The 19507-nt window shown below is 34.8% G+C and overlaps 2 long non-coding RNA genes across 2 annotated transcripts in view; one reads left to right on the top strand and one right to left on the bottom strand.

Moving 5' to 3' along the window:
- The window catches only part of LOC118194113 (uncharacterized), a 122702-nt gene that overhangs the window by 64653 nt on the left and 38542 nt on the right, over positions 1–19507 (top strand). Inside the window, exon 2 of the long non-coding RNA XR_004759049.2 lies at positions 6860–7034. This is a non-coding gene — a long non-coding RNA (uncharacterized LOC118194113). The remainder of the gene's footprint in view (positions 1–6859; positions 7035–19507) is intronic.
- LOC118194114 (uncharacterized) overlaps positions 16118–19507 on the bottom strand; it is a 78757-nt gene continuing 75367 nt past the window's right edge. The window contains exon 4 of the long non-coding RNA XR_015038520.1: positions 16118–16614. This is a non-coding gene — a long non-coding RNA (uncharacterized LOC118194114). The remainder of the gene's footprint in view (positions 16615–19507) is intronic.

Consider the following 19507-nt stretch of genomic DNA (forward strand, 5'->3'; position numbering starts at 1 on the left):
GAAAAGTTTTAAATTTAAAAAAAAATACGAATACTAAATTTTACGAAAAAATTTATTTTTCTTCTCTGTTTCTTTAAGCATTCTGAAAGTATATTGAAAAGTATCCAACTTTTCGAAACATTTTGGTATTTCTGACAATCATTTTAAATAAAGTTATCGCCTTCCATTTCATAAAGGCCCACAAACGGCTGAGCGGTAAAGTTGCTGAACACTGGTAGTTCACTCCGGGGTTCGAACCCCGGTAAACGGGCTGGTTGCATGGGCGTTTTCGTACCGCGTATGACAGCTGGTTTCCCTTAGAAAGTTCTTCACGAAGTATTTCGTCAGAGCCTTTATCAGTCTTTAGAGGCTAAACATTTTGTGTGTGTGTGTGTATTTAATTATGGCAAATCACACTAGGGCTATCTGCCTAAAGGGAGGGATGCCTTTCGTGGAGGACTTTCTAAGGGAAACTGGCTCGTATACACGTTACACATGGGGAAAACCACGAAAACGGCCATGCAGCCAGCCCGTTCGCGGGATTCGAACCTCGGACCGAACTACCAGTGTTCAACGACTTACCGCTCGGCCGCTGGCTAAACATTTTGAAGCTATGAGATGAAATAAAGACTGGTTTCATTAAAAGGTTTTGGTTTATTTTATTATGACAAAGCACACTACGGCTATCTGCCTAAGGGGAGGGATGCCTTCCTGGAGGACTTTCTAAGGGAAACTGGCTCGCATACACGTTACACACGGGGAAAACCACGAAAACGCCCATGCAGCCAGCCCGTTCGCGTTATTCGAACCTCGGACCGAACTACCAGTGTTCAGCGACTTTACCGCTCGGCCGCTGTTTCATCAGGAAGGGAAAAAAAACATCTTTAAGTGACATCCACATACATCACTGGATAAACTCCTGAATCTTCAAATAATTCGACTGAGGAAATCATGGGATTCACCATTTATGATACGATATGATGTTCTATAACGTAATTTACACAACCATATAGTTTAAAACCAGTCGCTCTTCACTTTAATCTGCAATGATATCGTTTTGTCTTTTCTGTTAACACAAGCTCAATTGATGGTATTTGCTGGTGTACTCGTCCAAGTGTTTTCTCTTTGAACACCTAAATTCTTTGAAGTATCCTGAAAGTATATTCGAAAGCGTCCAACTTTTTGAACATCTTGGTACGTCTGACAGCCAAATTTCCCTGCAAATTTTTGCTTACTTTTCTCCCTAATTTTCTTCTTTCCTTCTACAGTTATTTTCAGTGCTCACACAAGAAAATTAAGATTTTTCGACTGCTAGACTTCAATACATTTTGCATTCTTGTCAGTTTTTTAAAATATCAATTATATGAATTGCGTTTCAGCTAAAGACAGCTTTTCATTTTCTAGTCATTTTAGCTATAAATAAAGTTTAAAGCGAAGTCCAAAGGATAAATATTTTAATTAAAAGATTTTTGATAAATGACAAAGAAATAAAACAGTCCAGCAGGGTTTATTCTGTACCACAGAGTAACCCGATTCTTATATCGGCTTAAACAATCTAAATCATATTAAAGATCATGTTTTTTATACAATCTATAACGCGAGAGAAAAATTAGCTTCTTAAAACATGCTTTCTAAGAAGATTAATATAAAAATTTATATTTTTATATATATTTTTTAAAGTTGGGACTTGAACCAAACTGTCAGACTTTTAAAGCTTATTTTACATGGTGGTTATTATTAAAGTTCCACTTTCCGGACCAAATGTTATCAAACTTGGGAATCGTGTAAAGGAGGTTATGAGAATTTATTTTCGGCGGAAAAAAAAAGAGTTCAAAAACTCACCATCAGGGGAAAAATGGAGCTGTATACAATATTGTTAAATGAAATAAGACACGAAAACATTTGTTTAAAATGTGTTTAATATTTTCCGAAACGTGTTACAAAGCATGTTCAATGTAGCGTCCAGCATTTTCCGAAAGCAAGTTAAATTATGTTACTGCATTCTCAACAGCAGCTCTTAGCATATCAGGTTTGGTTTTGGTTTGGTTTATTAGATTACGGCAAAGCACTCGAGGGCTATCTGCCTTAAGGGAGGGATGCCTTCGTGGAGGACTTTTTAAGGGAAACTGGCTCGTATACACGCTACACATAGCATATCAGGAGGAATGTTATCAGTGTATCACATTTTTCATTTCTGCCAAATTGTTTAGATTATCACTATAAACAGTGCTTTTGAGATAACCTCATAGACAAAAGTCACAGAGATTGAGGTCTGGTGGGAAGAGGGGAAGTGTTGGCCTATAAGACGTTCATTCGTGAAATGTTGCCTAAGTAACTATACGACACTCTTGAGGTGGTGCCCAGCCCTGCATAAAAATCGTAGTATCTAAAATGTCACGTTACTGCAGTTCATGTATCACGAAACATTTTAATATTGGCTCTAAGTGAGCTGCAATCGCAGTGGTCCAGCTGTCGACTGCTCTTCAGAAAAAAAATGGTTCAGTTATAAAACTAGCTGTCATTCAACAGTAAACGGTGTGAAATGACTGTTATGCAATCGAATGCAGTAGGAGAATGCAATGGAACTAGATAGATAACATGAGAATTTCTTTGGCCCAAATCGATTAAAAACGTTTTGAATCAGTATCTTCATGTTTTAGTGCCGAATTCAGGCTTAAAAAATTACAAATTAGCGATCTGTAAGAAAACGATTTCCAGATTGTACGCACTTGTGAGAGTGATTTGCGATCTCACATTTTCTAATCGCTAATTCGTGGTTTTCACGGACGAAATTCTCACTTACAGGGATGGCGCACTCGACATTTATCGAATTTAACGTCTTTAAATGGTAATTTGCCTACTTCAAAGTTTCTTAAGGGTATACAACATATTAAACCCGTTTAACAAAAGGTTAAGTTAGATTCCGACCCATATATCGTTTAACAATATTGCATACAGCGCCATTTCCCCCCTGGTGGTGAGGTTTCGAACTTCCTTTTTTTCGCCGAAAATAAATTCCCATGACCTCCTTTACACGATTTCCAAGTTTGATAACATTTGATCCAGTAGTTTTCCTTTTATGACCGTTTCAATGTGGAACTTTAATTATAACAACTCTGTATATTATTAAATTTTAATTTGAAGCTATGCGTTATATGTATACCATGCGTAAAATTTTCGCTTCTATGGAAAAATAAACAATCGAAGCAAATATACTTAGTATAATGGACCAAAACTGAAAACATTTCCCCTCCCCCCGAAAATAAAATATTGAAATTTCGAACTTGAATTTACTGGGTTATTGAAATATTTAATTTGACTTATCTTCTAAGTCCTAGTTCCGACAACAATTCCGTCAAAAATTCCGAATTACTTAAGTTGAAGTAAAAGATTTAGTATATACTCACTATATGCTAATAAAGTAATCAGAGTGTAATAAAAATAGATTATAGAATTTACGCTGATGTAACTTTTTGTCTGACTGCACAACATGTAATGGAAGAGAAGGTTTGTAGAGATCTGTTTTTGACATGCCTCTAAAAGTAGATGTCATATTAATTTTGTCTCTTCAATGTCAAACACTTTCCTTTGAGAGGCAACTTTAGTTTTTGAGAAAGAAAAAAAATCACAAGAAGACAAATTTGAAGAACATGCAGGACGATTGAATATACATACTTATTTTCCGAACACAAGCGGTTCTCCGACTGGTTATTGAATAATGAAAAGATGCATTGTCATGCAATACAAAACATTTGGAATACGTTTTCTGGCTGAATAACGTAAGATTAAAAGTCATCTGCTTAATTCACATCCATTTACAAGTCAACTACTCGGGCAATTGCAGAATCGTTTTGATCCTGAGCTTGTAAGACAAACCTAATATCACTGGACTTAAACACTTCTTTAATCTTCCGAGAACGTTCCTTCTTTAGCTCATATTCCAAGAATATTAAGTGAATACAATTATTGCCAAAGAAATTGTATATTCATTTGCACTACGGCTTGGTAGTTTACTAACGAGTTAACAAAACTTAAATTCTGCTTTTTGTGTCAAAGAATACAACAATATTTTAAGTATTTACAAATAAAATATTAAATTGGAGCCTCATCAGTTGCCTAGCATTTGAAAAAGAAAAGATTGTTAAATACTAATTGTTTGCTGCTCAGTCTAACCCAGGCTGCATGGTTGGTTTTCGTAGTTTTTTAGGTTCTCTTTACAAAGATTCTCTATGAAAGCATCTTAATCAAATAGCTCTCATGTTCTTTCTATGTTCAAATAACCAACTAACCTAGTTTAAGCGCGATTTCCAAGTGAAGTTACTGGTAAAATCCGAATACTCATTAAAAATCATGTAGCTAGCCAATCGGGAGTAACATGAAAGATACGGAACCAATAATTGAAATGTTGTTACGGTACGCTGTTTCTTAACTTAGATGGTCATTCCTTAATTAAATAGCCCACCAACGGCCGAGCGGTAAAGACGCTGAACACTGGTAGTTCAGTTCGAGTTTCGAATCCCGCGAACGGGCTGGCCGCATGGGCGATTTCGTGGTTTTCCCCATGTGTAACGTGTATACGAGCCAGTTTCCCTTACAAAGTCCTCCACCAAGGCATCCCTCCCTTTGGGCAGATAGCCCTCGTGTGCTTTGCCATAATTAAATAATCCAATTCAATCCTTAATTAAATATAATTGATTTGTAAATTCTACTAGAACTGACCGTAAGAATTGAAGTGGAAATAAGTAATATGGTGTGCAATCTTGATTAATATAAAATTAAAAATATTTGCATAGAAAAATGTTTGCATTCAGACAGAAAGTTTTTTGAAATATTTGCAATTACTTTATAAGAAGGATTTATTAATAACCGTAATAATTACTTATTATATTACTGATGATTAGGATTCAGTTCTTGACAATTACATTCTAAATTAGAATTTTAAGGATATAATGAAAATACGCTACGCACAAAAATACATTTTAGGAAAAAAAAAATGAGTTGATTTTTTATGTTTTAAAACTTCTTAAATTCATTTAGTAAACATCGTATCCTCGTTGTTTATTGAATCCAGAATGTTGGTGTCGTTTATATAATTATTCTTACTTGTCCACAGAATCTGCTGACTTATCCAGCCATTAAGTAGCTGCAGATCATTTCTACATAACCATTGAACTTCCATTAATTCAGTCGCTAGAGGGTTGTATGTTTATATCATAATTTGACTTTTATAAAAAATGATTATTCTAAATATTATGTTTCTATAAAAATATATCGTGCTTTAAAAATATGGATAATAGTATCAGCCGCTCTTTCAGCCACTTCAAAAGCAACAGTTTGTTTAGAAATAAATTATGCAGTTAATGTCATAAAATTCAAATAAATATCAAACGAAAATTCTCAGTTTTAGACAATTCGATTTAAACGAAGTAAAGTAGCAGACGATAAAACGCCGAAGGTAAAAATTTACCCTTACAAAAACTTACTCTTAAATTTTTTAAAAAAAAGAAAAGATACGAGAGAAATTTAAAAAAAAATAGTTAAAAATTTGAATAATATCATCTATAATTTAAAAAAATAGCCTTTCTTATAGTATTGATAAATATTTATTACGCGTCATTGAGGGAAAAAATGTCATATAATTAATTCTCCGTAAAATTTTACTTGAAGTTTAAGGTTAAAAATAGCTGTGGCAATTCAGTGTAACAAAAATCCATAGACCACATTTGGCGTTATTATCGCTCAAAAAAAAGGTGCCAAATTTCAAAACGCGAAATTATGTAAATTCGTGTATATCTTAGAAAAATTTGAATAAAAAAGTCTAATTTTTTGCAGATATGCTTAAAAATACACCTACTTTAAGATGATGGTAAAAATTTTATAGGTTATAATTCAAAATTTTTTTCGAAAAATCTATAAAAATTATTTAAAAATAGAAATCTAAAAAATAAAACACAAAAAATGGGTAAATTTTATTTGGAATGAACCTAAATTTCGAAATGTGAGAGAAAAAATAAAAAAAATTTAGTAAAAAAAGAGATATTAATAAATATTTGCCAAATTCAATTAACATTGAGGAGCTAAAATTTTGAGAGCTAATATTTCAAAAACTACTCGTACGATTTTTACAAAACTTGGTATTCTGGCATAATTTGAGCCTTAGAATCGAAATATGTAAAAAAATTGGTATGTTATTTCAGAAAAAGTCCGATTTTGTGTCAAAATACCTATGTTAGAATAGTGCTATATATAAATCTAATATATATCCTAAGTCGCGCTTTCGAGACATGAAAAACGCAGTTTGAATTTTGTCAATCGGCCCAGTAGAACGGGAGATATAGCACTGTCCCATTTTTTTTTTTTTTGAGCAGTGTACCAATTGAATTTCTACCAATGTACCTTCTGTACCAATTGAATTTGCAAGAAAACCAAGGGGACTAAAAGTATTGAAACACTGGAAAGCTACAGAATACCGTCAATTTTTACTGTACATTAGCCCACTTATTTTTTAAAAAAACTTTTAAACAAAAAGCTATATGATCATTTTTTACTACCTTATATTTCAAATAGACTCTTATGCGAAATACAGAATCAGACGACAATTCATGAACCCGCACAGTGTTACGCCGTCTATTGCCCACCGAAAGAGGGCGCTCCTGCTATTCATAAAAAGCTAAAAATAATTTATTTCTACTTTTAAAATGAATGGAGTTTTCTGTGACTGTGTTTCAGAGATGTGGCAACACGCGATTATTTTTACTTTAATTATGTTCTAAAGATATAAATGAGTTGTGTTTCCAGTTTGTACGTTGGAGCAGAAGTAAAATATTTATTATACTTATTTTTATTATGTTTATGATACTTATTATGTTTTGATTTCCAGCCCATTCCACAAAGAGGTGAACATAGCATTTTTGGTGTCAGAAGTGGGGTAAAGTGAAAATGAGGTAATAATGTGTATCATTCAAATTTTGGGAGAAAAAATACTGTGCTCATATGGGAATATGTTTTGTGCGGAAATCGACAATAAATATGATGGTTCCCTTGTGTAGATTATGGTGAGTAGTTATTTCAGTTTGTTTTAATAATGTTTAGTGTTAAATTCTGTTTATTAGTGTTGTGTATTGAGGTGTTCCTACTTGATAATTTGAGTTGATAGTGTCTGTGCTGAGTTTGATGTATTCGTTTTGTGCTTATTGTTTTCTAATTGTCCATTCAGGGTTGTTGTAATTTTCTTTGAATTAAGATGAATCTGAAGTCGCTTAAGTCATTAAAAAAAGACGAGTTGACCCTCGCGGCGGAAGAATTAGGGTTCGTAATTCAGAGCGGGGCGAAAATTGTTACTTTGGAGAAAACCTTAATATAAAGTTTAGAAGTTTATGAAAATGATGCTGAATTTGTGCAAAATGTTATTGATAATATTATAGAAGAAAAAAATTAGATTAGAGTTAGAGAAAATAAAACTTCCTCAGTTAAAGGCGGAATTATCTTTAGCGAACACTAGAAAAGACTTGCTACAAAATCCAAATGTTGAGACGGACAACTCAAATCGAAATATAGAAAATTTAATTAAAAGTGTAATAACATTAACAATTTCTGTACCTGCTAAAGCAGAATCCTTTAATCTCTTTTTCCAGTCAATCGAAAGGGCTTTTAGGACAAAACAAGTACCTGAAGACTTAACCCTTTCCGGCACGCTACCTTTTAAAGTCGGAGTTTTGATAAAAAAAAACAAAAAGGTGGGCAGTCTAATTAGGCCTAGAGGAGTACACAAGTAAAATTTTGTGAAGATAGCACTTATCGTTTTAATTCTGCGGGTGTGCCTAAAGTGACACACTGATTGAATAGAGCTTCGAAAAGAGTGCTGAAACGAGATTGTTGTCAATGAACTGACCGATGAGATGTGTAGAAACAAAGAATACAGACTCTCAGTTGTCCTAGATTATCCTTGAGCCTGGTCTGGGCACACCTAGGTTTCGCTGTTTGATTTTAAGCACGATTTCAAGGTAAAAATTTAAAACTAATATAGAATAAGGAGATTAGCATACAGCCAAAAAAATAACATAAAAATTTCTTTTCAAACAATTCCTTTTATACCCTAAGAAAATCTGGAAGATTTGTTTGAAAAATGAGGGTCTTAAAAAACTAAACATGGCTAAAATATATGGACTGGTTTGTGTTGAGCTGCCATCTACTATAAATAAAGAAGGTTCAGAGTAACCTATAAATCCTTTTTAATTCAAATTTTCAATCAGAAGGAAATTTTTACGTGTGTCCAAACCGGACACACTGTGCCGCAAAGGGTTAAAAGCAGAAATCCTATTAAATATTTTGGGAGAGAAGGTCACTAATTTAATGGTATATGTGAAGGAAGAAGATATTAATAATTACCATAAAGTCCATAATTTTAAAGGAATTTCGGCCAAACCCTCATGAGTGTTTAAATCATTTTCGTTCTACGCAAAAATTGTCATCTGAGAATTTTGTCAAGGTTAAGTGCAAATTTTGAATATTATTGTCAGTTGAGAAATGTAAACGATTTTAAATCGTTATGTGATCTTATGGTTTCGGATAAAATATTCAGTGAGCTTGATCGTGAATTAAAGCCCCATATAGCAGTTAAACAGGGAGAGATATGGTTCGAACCCCAAACTTTAGGTCGTGAATGCGATATTTATTTATCATTAAAAGGGAAACAGAAACCAGAATCCCTTTTTACAAAATCATTTACAGGTAACGGTAATAAAAGAGGCAACGGAAATAATGTTAATAAACTTCGTAATTATAATTACAAAAATATTTCTAATGTATATGTATCTGGAGCAAAAGATCAAACATGTATTTTGCGTAAAACAAATCCAAACCACTCCATACAAAATTGTCCGAATTTTAAAAGGCTTTCAGTAAATGAGCGTGTTGAAATAATTAAACAAAATAATCTTTCCCTCAAACGCTTTTCTTCTGAGTGTTATGCAAAAAACTGTAAAGTAAGAAATTGTTTCTGTGGGAAAGCTCATCATTCGATGATTCATTTCTATAAGCAAATTAAAGCTATACTAGAGAACGGTGGCGCTGAACAAACTCAATGCAATGCTTTTCAATGTCAAGGTAAATACAAAAATCATCTGTGCTATTACTAACTTGCAGTGTATACGTTAGCTCTATTGATAAAACAAAATTCAATAAAATGACGCGCATATTATGCGATAATGGCTCCGAAAGAAGCTGGTGTACGAAGTCCCTTGCCAATTGCTTAAAATTAAAAGCAGTCAGAAAACAAAATCTGTCAGTTTTCTCCTTTGGCTCAGCAAAGCATACTGAGAAATCACATGAAGTAGTAGAATTAAAATTATCTAGCAGATACAACCCTAATCAGTGTATTTCAGTGTAATCAGTGTAAAATTTCTGAACGAGATAGAGAATTCTTAAAATTTCTTTGGTATTCAGATAACCCTAGTGAAGAATATAAAACTATGATAATGAAAAGACTAACCTTTGGATGTAAAAGCTAATCTTTCGTTTTGAGTGCTACGATAAAGCATCATATAAAAAAAATGTGAGAAAAGTAAACCGAAGTCATTGGAATGTTAAATTCATCACTTTACGTAGGCCATTTATATTATGGTGGAGACAGTGTGAGAAAATCATTTGAGTTGTCGTCGGATGCTGTATCAATATTAAAGAGTGGTGGATTTAATTTGAGGAAATTGTGGTCCAACAGTAGAGAATTAGAAAAATTGTGAAGAGAAAGTGGACTTAGTGACAGTAAGATAGTGGTAGTACAACAGGGGAAAGTCCTAGGGTTGAATTGGAATCCTAATAGAGATGAGTTGTCGTTGGAGTTGAAGGTTTTGGTGGATTCGTGAAAAACGTTGCGACGCACTAAAAGATGTGTTTTACAGACAGCTGCAAGAATCTTTGGTCCTATTGGTTTGATTGCGCCAATTGTGATACGTATAAAGTTACTGTAACAGGAAATTTGGGAAAGAACGTGCGATTGGGACGAAGAGTTGCCGGATGACTTGCAGCAAAAGTGGATAGCGTGGTGTAATGAAATTGAAAAATTAATAGACGTTACTATTCCGAGGTATTGTTTTTTTCGGATTGGGAGAATGAGCAATCGGAAGTACATGTATCAGGTTCAATGTTTCTTCTAACCTTCTTCGGAAACATACAATGACCTGACTAGAACAGAGAGCTTACTAAAGCTATGTTCACTAATTGTAGTAAGTAGACAGGATACAGACGAAGGGTATACAAAACCCTTTATTTTTTCTTTATATCCAATGACTTCCGTACTTCGGAATACAATGACCCTCCACTCGGGGTCTAACTTAAAAGATATCAAAATAAAACTAAACTCTAATTTAACTTTAGAATAAGATTGGCCTTATAATAACAGGAAGCGTATGTAGCACAGAGACTGTGAACACTACAATACGTTTAATTTATCAAGAGGATTAAAACCTCTGGCCTGGAAGGCAAAGTAGCAACTGCGTAACTTCTAAGGTAAGCGGCCTGATCGAACTCACGGCTTCCTCTCTTCTGCTTGGCAAAAAGGCCACACTTAAATACTTGGCGTTCGCCAGACAACTTTGCATAAACTCCTTCACGCTTATAATTCTGGCCGGAAGTAGAAAATAAGAAGTGATAGTAAAGATTTAAAATAAAATAAACGTTAGTAAAACTTAAGATCCTTACACATGTGTTTTGCGATGCGTCACCAAGTGCTTACGGAACTGTTGTTTATTTTAAATATTGTGAGAATAATGGAAATTACAGAGTACCCTTTATAATATCGAAGAGTAGAGTGTTACTGTTAAAGAGACTAACGGCTGCTGCAGTTGGAACTAATGGCCATGGTAATAGGCGCTAGAGTGGGAACTTACCTTAAAAGTGTTTTTAAGGATAAAATTGGAAGACTAGTGTTTTGGAGTGATTTTTGTATTGCTTTGCATTGCGTGAAGGGAATTGCGAAGAGATGGAAAAATTCGTTGCAAACCGGGTTGTGGAAATTCAGGAGAGATCGAGTTCAAGGTGGTTGGTATTATTATCCGTCTGACGATAATCCCGCAGATTTGCTTACTAGAGGAATCTCAGCTGAGAAGTTGGTACTTAATAAAAAATGGTGGTCAAGTCCAATTTGGCTTCGGAAAAGTTTTGAGAGTTGGCCTAATTAGTGAGTTAGAGGATTACCAAATGTAAGCAGCGCGGAAATACAAAGAGAGCAAAGAAAAAGTTCTGTCAAATGTTTGTAGTTCAGTTGGAATTAGCTGAGCTGCTTCGGAACAAATCTTGAGTTTGGAGCAAGTTGCAGAGAGTTGTTATAAGAAATGTGAGGGGGAATAGAATTTTGACTGCCTTCTTAGAAACAAGTGAACTGAAAGAAGTGCATGATACTATAACTCCGAGTTTTCTAGATGGCTGACTTACCTTCTACCTATCCAAAGAGGGAAGCTCGCACGATCTCTGAACACTCCAATCTCAGTTCTGAACAACAACAAAAAAAAACTGAGAGCTGATGCTCTTTCCGATCTTATGCAATTTCCCCAGGGTGTATGAGTAATTCAGCTATTCTGCTTTTTCCTCTTCATTGGGTAGACAACTCAGAGTGAAGCCTGGCCTTCTCCAGAAGCTTGGAATTTCCCATGTAAAGCTTGGTTGTTTGTTTTACCCTTCGGCCATAATTTTTGGCAAATTGCCTTTCCAGTAAGTTTCGAAGCCGTTGAATTATAAAACATCACTGCAGCCAGCTTCCTGTTTGAACAGCAAATTTCATATGGAGAAATTCTGTAAGAAGAAAAATACATTTATTAAAAATATAATGCAGCCATACTGATATCAAAACTGCAGAAAGCAGTGACATCACCAATTAAATATTGAATGCCTTCGCATTTTGCTGAATCTTACAGAATGGTTTGGGTACCCTATCATCAGCTTTACTTGCACACCTGAATTTGTATTAAAGTAGCGCACAACAATTAGCACAAGTTTTATATTATTTCTGTTTGATGCATCCATACTTTCAGACGCGAAGTTTGACTTCTTTAAGCTCTGCTTGAGCTAAAAGGCTTAATGACATTTAAAACTATTGCCTTAGTTTTTCCGAGTAATAATTTAGGTTAAAAAAACTACGAAATTAGTTTTGATGAACAAGAATTCGAATTGAGTATTATGCTATGGTCTGCTATGTGGTAAGCAAAGGTCGCTTCTTTCTCTGCTAAGTCTACGTTTTTTGTCATTAGAACTTGCAGTCTTAAGAAAACACTTGTCAGTTTTGATGAGCTAGCGGCATATGCTTAACTCTTTTTTGTGTTTACTTGACTGCAAATGATCTTTTATATTGGATCGACCACCGTGAGCAACCGAACACTCAGAACTATAATGTGAACATTTAGCTCTATCATCTTCATCTTGATTACCAGTACCAGTTCATTAACTTCTTTGAAAAAGGAAATTAATTCTGTAAATCCTCGGCGAATTTAAATTAAAATTTTTAATAACTTCAAACATAAATAAAACAATGCTAGCTCACTAAAACAACAGGCACCGCTGACAGGGACTGACTGACCTTCTCTCTATCAAAAATTTGAATTGGGAATCGCCTCATTCTTTGTCTCTATCGCAAGCGGTTACTGCCGAGACGGGCGAGTCCAATGTTATCGCACACTAAGGATGCAATAACATTGGACTCGCCCGTCTCGGCAGTAACCTCTTGCAGCGAAATCTCTTCTGGCGCTAAAGCTACAATGGACTCGCCCAATATTGGACTCTCCCAAAATTGGACTTGCCCGGAGAGCCTCTCGCATTGCGCACGATCACAATTGGCGAAACAAGACAAATCACTCTTCTATAGTTTTCACTGCAGAAGTGGGCCCACCAACGGCCGAGCGGTAAAGTCGCTGAACACTGGTAGTTTGGTCCGAGGTTCGAATCCCGCGAATGGGCTGGCTGCATGGTTGTTTTTTTGGTTTACTTTCCAGTAAAAATATTTGGTATTTTGGTTGCATTATGTTTCAGTTTATATTTCTAGTTCAGCTGATGACGGGATAATGGGGGCCCAGTGTGTTACGCCATCCATTGCTCGCCGAAAGAGCGCGCTCCTGCTATTCATAAAAACCTAAAAATAATGTATTTCTACTTTTAAATGAATGAAGTTTCCTGTGATTGTGTTTCAGAGATGTGGCAAACCGCGATTATTTTTATTGTAATTGAGTTGTGTTTCCAGTTTTTATTTTTTGGAGCAAAAATAAAATATTTATGATATTTATTGTGTAGAGTTTTGATTTCCAGCCCATTCCACAAAGAGGTGAACATAACACACAGTCTCTATTAAATATCTTCGTACTAAATTTTGTGCTTTATTATGGAACACAGTACATTTCTCATAACGTTCACGGCCTACTGCATATTTGCGAAGATATAAAAATGTTTGGGCTGTTAGTAATCGCAGTGCATTTAAATTTGAAAGCTATATGTCTTCTATAAAAAAATTGCTTAGAAAATCTTCCGCTCCATTACAGAAATTAGCAAAACGAACTCATGAACTGTTTAATCATATTGTAGCCATCAATAATGATTCAATCAACGTAACCGACTTAAGTTCAGAATTTCAAAATTTACACACATCTGGTCCACTACTTATAGGTTATTAAATGCTTAATTTTATTATTGAATTTTGAATACAAATTAACTGAAGTCAGAACTGAATTTGTAGAATAATTTAATTATGAATTTATTAAAGAATTCAGTTTTGGGCAGTTGAAAGGTTAAAAATGATTGAAAGATTTTTAATATTTTAAAGCAAAATTTTCTCTTATAACATTTTGTATTAATAATTCATTTCAAGTCCCTTGCTCAGTTTTAGATATGTATACAAATTATTAAATTATTTGAAATTCAAATTAGAAAAATAAATTCTATAAATATTCATAAAATTTCTTATTTTTCCATAGTAACCACAGATAGAGGACCTGTGATTATCTGTGGAAAATAAGTAGGTTTTAGGTTATTGAAACAACTTCACACACTTTCAATGGATTATAAAGAAGATTCCTGAGGATATACTAGGATGTAACATTAAGCAGTTGAGAATATGTATTTAAGAGGTTAAAGGGATATTGTAACTAGTATTTCAAATTTTGATAACATCCCATGCGCTGTCGGTGGGACCTAGATAGGATGTCCTAAGGATATACTGGGATGTGACATTAAGCACTCGGGAGGATGAGTTTAGGAGGAAACTGGGATATTACGGGATGTCCTGAGGATGTAGTAAGTAGGAGTTCAGATCCTAATAACATCCCGTACGTTGTCGATGGGATTTTGTTAGGATATACTGGATGTGACAATAAGCACGCGGGAGGATGTGTTTAGGAGGTTCGGGGGATATTCCGGGATGGCCTGAGGATGTGCGCATATCCCTCAAGAAACATCCTCAGTATATTCCAAGGATGTTTTTGTGCACCTTCATGCAATCTAAAAAATGGTCAGTTGTCAAATTACAGTAATTCAGGAAAGCATAAGGTATTTAATTGCTCGTTCAAATTTAATGAATTTGAAACTCAATAAAAATATATCATTTTAATGTAATGAAGTATGAATGTAAGTCATTTCAATGTTAAATAAACAAAGTCACACAAGGTTAAATAACTCATATGACACCTTTAATGAATTTTAGTGATTTTTATCGGAAAATCATTTTGAAGGATAAGTAACGGATTTTCAAGTTAATTTATTAGCCAAATTTTCTCAACACTGAGGCAGCTGTCCGCATGTTCAAGAACTTTCAAAAGTCATTTGAAGGTCGAATCCATCAACTTGAAGGTTATTCAAGGTTAGGTAGCTCAAACGAAACGAGTGAACGAAACTTACGTTCAATTGTTTTTAAGCGAATAGCCTTTCAAGGTTGAATAACGGATTTTCAAGGTCACTGCCCATCACATTTTGAGAAAATTTATCGTTTCGGTGCTTTGAAAGTCATTTGAAGGTCAAATCGGTCTATTTGAAGGTCATTCAAGGTTAGATTGCTCGAACGAATCTCAGCTGAACGAAATTTGCGCTGAATTGTTTTAAGAGAATAGCCCTTCAAGGTTGAATAACGGATTTTCAAGGTCACTGCCCATCACATTTTGAGAAAATTTATCGTTTCAGTGCTTTGAAAGTCATTTGAAGGTCAAATCGGTCTACTTGAAGGTCATTCAAGGTTAAGTAGCTCGAATGAAACTCAGTTGAACGAAATTTGCGCTTAATTGTTTTAAGAGAATAGCCCTTCAAGGTTGAATAACGGATTTTCAAGGTCACTGCCCATCAAATTTTGAGAAAATTTATCGTTTCGGTGCTTTGAAAGTCATTTGAAGGTCAAATCAGTCTATTTGAAGGTCATTCAAGGTTAGATTGCTCGAACGAAACTCAAATGAACGAAATTTGCGCTGAATTGTTTTAAGAGAATAGGCTTTCAATAGGTTGAATAACGGATTTTCAAGGTCACTGAGCACGTTTCGGTACTTTTAAAAGTCATTTCAAGGTTAAATATATCGAATATAGGATCATTCAAGGTCAGATAGGTGAAATAACACTTTAATAAAATTTAAGCTTAGTGGTTCCTAGTATGTTTGTAGGTTCAAGAGCTTTTGAAAGTCATTTGAAGGTCAAATCGGTCAAATTGAAGGTCATTCAAGGTTAAGGACGATTTAAAAGTTGTTTAAGCGATTGGCAAAATGGTGAGAAGTACAAAAAATCGTTTTCATGTTCAAACAAGGTAAATCTATGGGAGGGATCTACATTAAACGAAAAATTCGGAGGTTTTGCTAATCGCTGCATGAAAATGTCCTCAAAAGTACTTTTCAAATTTATTGCAAGTGAAAGAATATTATTTTTCTTTTATACTTTATTTTTACTTTTTATCCTTTTACCCTTTTATTCCTTTTCCTATGTTGGAAACATGAATTTTTAACTTTTTCAGTAACTTGTAACATTTTCGCTAACTTGTAACATTGTTTCACAGAACCGTGGGTAGCAGGTGTTCCAAATGCAAAAATTGAAATTCGAAAGTATTTTAATAGACTGTTTAATCTATGTGTGATCATCTGAAATAATTAATTACGTTTTGGATTGACTTTACACAGAAACAATGAAAGCTTTGTAAAATTTATTTTCACAAAAGAAATATTTTACAGATCTAGAGCTTTCTACAAGTACTTATATAGCTCTTTTTAGTATAGCACAGCTCAATCAGTAGTTACCATCTCAAACTACTAATATCAAAAACACAACACAATGGAAAACAAATCCAAAGAGGGAAGCTCGCACGATCTCTGAACACTCCAATCTCAGTTCTGAACAACAACAAAAAAAATACTGAGAGCTGATGCTCTTTCCCATCTTATGCATTTTCCCCAGGGTGTATGAGTAATTCAGCTATTCTGCTTTTTCCTCTTCATTGGGTAGACAACTCAGAGTGAAGCCTGGCCTTCTCCAGAAGCTTGGAATTTCCCATGTAAAGCTTGGTTGTTTGTTTTACCCTTCGGCCATAATTTTTGGCAAATTGCCTTTCCAGTAAGTTTCGAAGCCGTTGAATTATAAAACATCACTGCAGCCAGCTTCCTGTTTGAACAGCAAATTTCATATGGAGAAATTCTGTAAGAAGAAAAATACATTTATTAAAAATATAATGCAGCCATACTGATATCAAAACTGCAGAAAGCAGTGACATCACCAATTAAATATTGAATGCCTTCGCATTTTGCTGAATCTTACAGAATGGTTTGGGTACCCTATCATCAGCTTTACTTGCATACCTGAATTTGTATTAAAGTAGCGCACAACAATTAGCACAAGTTTTATATTATTTCTGTTTGATGCATCCATACTTTCAGACGCGAAGTTTGACTTCTTTAAGCTCTGCTTGAGCTAAAAGGCTTAATGACATTTAAAACTATTGCCTTAGTTTTTCCGAGTAATAATTTAGGTTAAAAAAACTACGAAATTAGTTTTGATGAACAAGAATTCGAATTGAGTATTATGCTATGGTCTGCTATGTGGTAAGCAAAGGTCGCTTCTTTCTCTGCTAAGTCTACGTTTTTTGTCATTAGAACTTGCAGTCTTAAGAAAACACTTGTCAGTTTTGATGAGCTAGCGCCATATGCTTAACTCTTTTTTGTGTTTACTCGACTGCAAATGATCTTTTATATTGGATCGACCACCGTGAGCAACCGAACACTCAGAACTATAATGTGAACATTTAACTCTATCGTCTTCATCTTGATTACCAGTACCAGTACATTAACTTCTTCGAAAAAGGAAATTAATTCTTTAAATCCCGGCGAATTTAAATTATAATTTTTAATAACTTCAAACATAAATAAAATAATGCTAGCTCACTAAAACAACAGGCACCGCTGACAGGGACTGACTGACCTTCTCTCTATCAAAAATTTGAATTGGGAATCGCCTCATTCTTTGTCTCTATCGCAAGCGGTTACTGCCGAAACGGGCGAGTCCAATGTTATCGCACAAGGGTGCAATAACATTGGACTCGCCGTCTCGGCAGTAACCGCTTGCAGCGAAATCTCTTCTGGCGCTAAAGCTACAATGTGACTTTGGACTCGCCCAATATTGGACTCTCCCAAAATTGGACTCGCCCGGAGAGCCTCTCGCATTGCGCACGATCACGATTGGCGAAACAAGACAAATCACTCTTCTATAATTTTCACTGCAGAAGTGGTCCCACCAAGGGCCGAGCGGCAAAGTCGCTGAACACTGGTAGTTTGGTCCGAGGTTCGAATCCCGCGAACGGGCTGGCTGCATGGTTGTTTTTTGGTTTACTTTCTAGTAAAAATATTTGGTACTCTTCTGGTATCGGGATCCGATTTAAAGTGTACTTACACATACACATGTATACACATACCATATGCGTACATCAACACATACATCTATACATACATTTCTGAATTTGGTACTGATAAAAGAAAAGTACCAAATATTTATATTAGCATTTCTCTGAATTTTTATATTATATAATCATGACAAGAAATTCTTCAAAGATAGAAAGTGGAGAGAAAAACAATGATTCGTACAAAGAAGAGATATAAATGAAGCTGCAGGGATAATACATCATATTAACTGATTGCCGAGTTTACCGCAGGGGACTGCGTCCAAAGCAAAATTTATAAGTTCTGCGTACACATAAAAGAGAAAATATAAAAACATTTCAATATGAATGAAAGCCTACACCTGAAAAAGAAATTTTTAATATAAATTAGATGAGTTTTATACGCCGCAAGACCGGTATAGTGTTTAGCGTCGCTGACTGCGGTGATGAAGGGACCGGGTTCGAATCTCAGAGAAGGCATGGATATTTATAAATGTATCGTTTCTGTGCGACATAGCGGCACTCCAAATATGCGGCCAGCCGAAAACACGAGTTAGTGGAGCTTCCTCTTGTGGTTTGATGGAAGGAGAGAGGGGTGGAAGACCCTCGTATCCGCTCCCTTCTGGGGTGCTCTTCATGAAAAGTGGGGACGGAACTGAACTAAATCCTACTGCCAGCTGTAAAGTTCTCAAGGCTGTTGCCAACGACAAGCGTATCATGCGCTCCTTGCCACGAGGAATTTCGTGGGCTTGGGCTGGTGCTACTATCAGGCAAGTGAGCATAAGTAATAAAATCAACAACAACAAAAGTGTCTAAGCGAAGAACACGTACATTATATATGGTTGACGGCTTAAAGAAACTTTCCGGTATTAGGTTGCATTTAATGAAGGGAATTTTTACTGCTTTAATTGGTTTTTGTCTCGTAAGTGATTTGTTTCATTAGTAAATTATGTGGAACTTGAATCACTGAGAAAATACATCTATGAAAACTGATGAATATTTGAGCTTAAGAAAGCCAACTTCATTCTTTTAAGTTCTAGAACCAAATTAACTTCCTTATTTTAGAATATTTACAAATTGCTTATTAATTTAATCTGTAATCAAAGTTTAAAAAGCAATTGTAAAGTGTTTTCGCTTAATAGATTTAACTTAGAAGCAACAGAACGCTAGTAAGATAAGCAGTATTGAATGTCAATAATGTTTTGTTATTATTTACGTGTTCTGCCCTAAAAGTCACTTCACGGAAGGGAGGGATGTCTTCATGGAGGACTTTCTAAGGGTAACTGGCTCTTTCACATGGAGAAAACCACGAAAACGACCATAGAGCCAGCCCATTCGCGGAATTCGAACCTCGGACCAAACTACCAGAGTTCACGGATTTTAACTCTCGGCCGCTAGTGGGGTCTGTCAATAATGCTTTTTATGGTGAATAACTTTTGTGATGTTTAAAAAACTCGATTTAGTCGAAAACCATAAATTAAAAACGTTGCTCTAAATTATAAAATGCTGCTTTGTTAAAAATAGTTAACCCGTTTGAAAAAATATTAACAGACAGAAGTGCGCATTTATAAATAAAATATAAAATTTTCAATTAATAAAATGTAAAAAATTAAAAACGCTAATAAATAAATAAAGAAGCATGATGGAAAGTTTAAAAGA

This window comes from Stegodyphus dumicola, chromosome X1 (genome assembly GCF_044657685.1).
Source record: "Stegodyphus dumicola isolate Sdum_Otavi_A_Nest chromosome X1, ASM4465768v1".
In the NCBI taxonomy this organism is placed as follows: Eukaryota; Metazoa; Arthropoda; class Arachnida; order Araneae; family Eresidae; genus Stegodyphus; species Stegodyphus dumicola.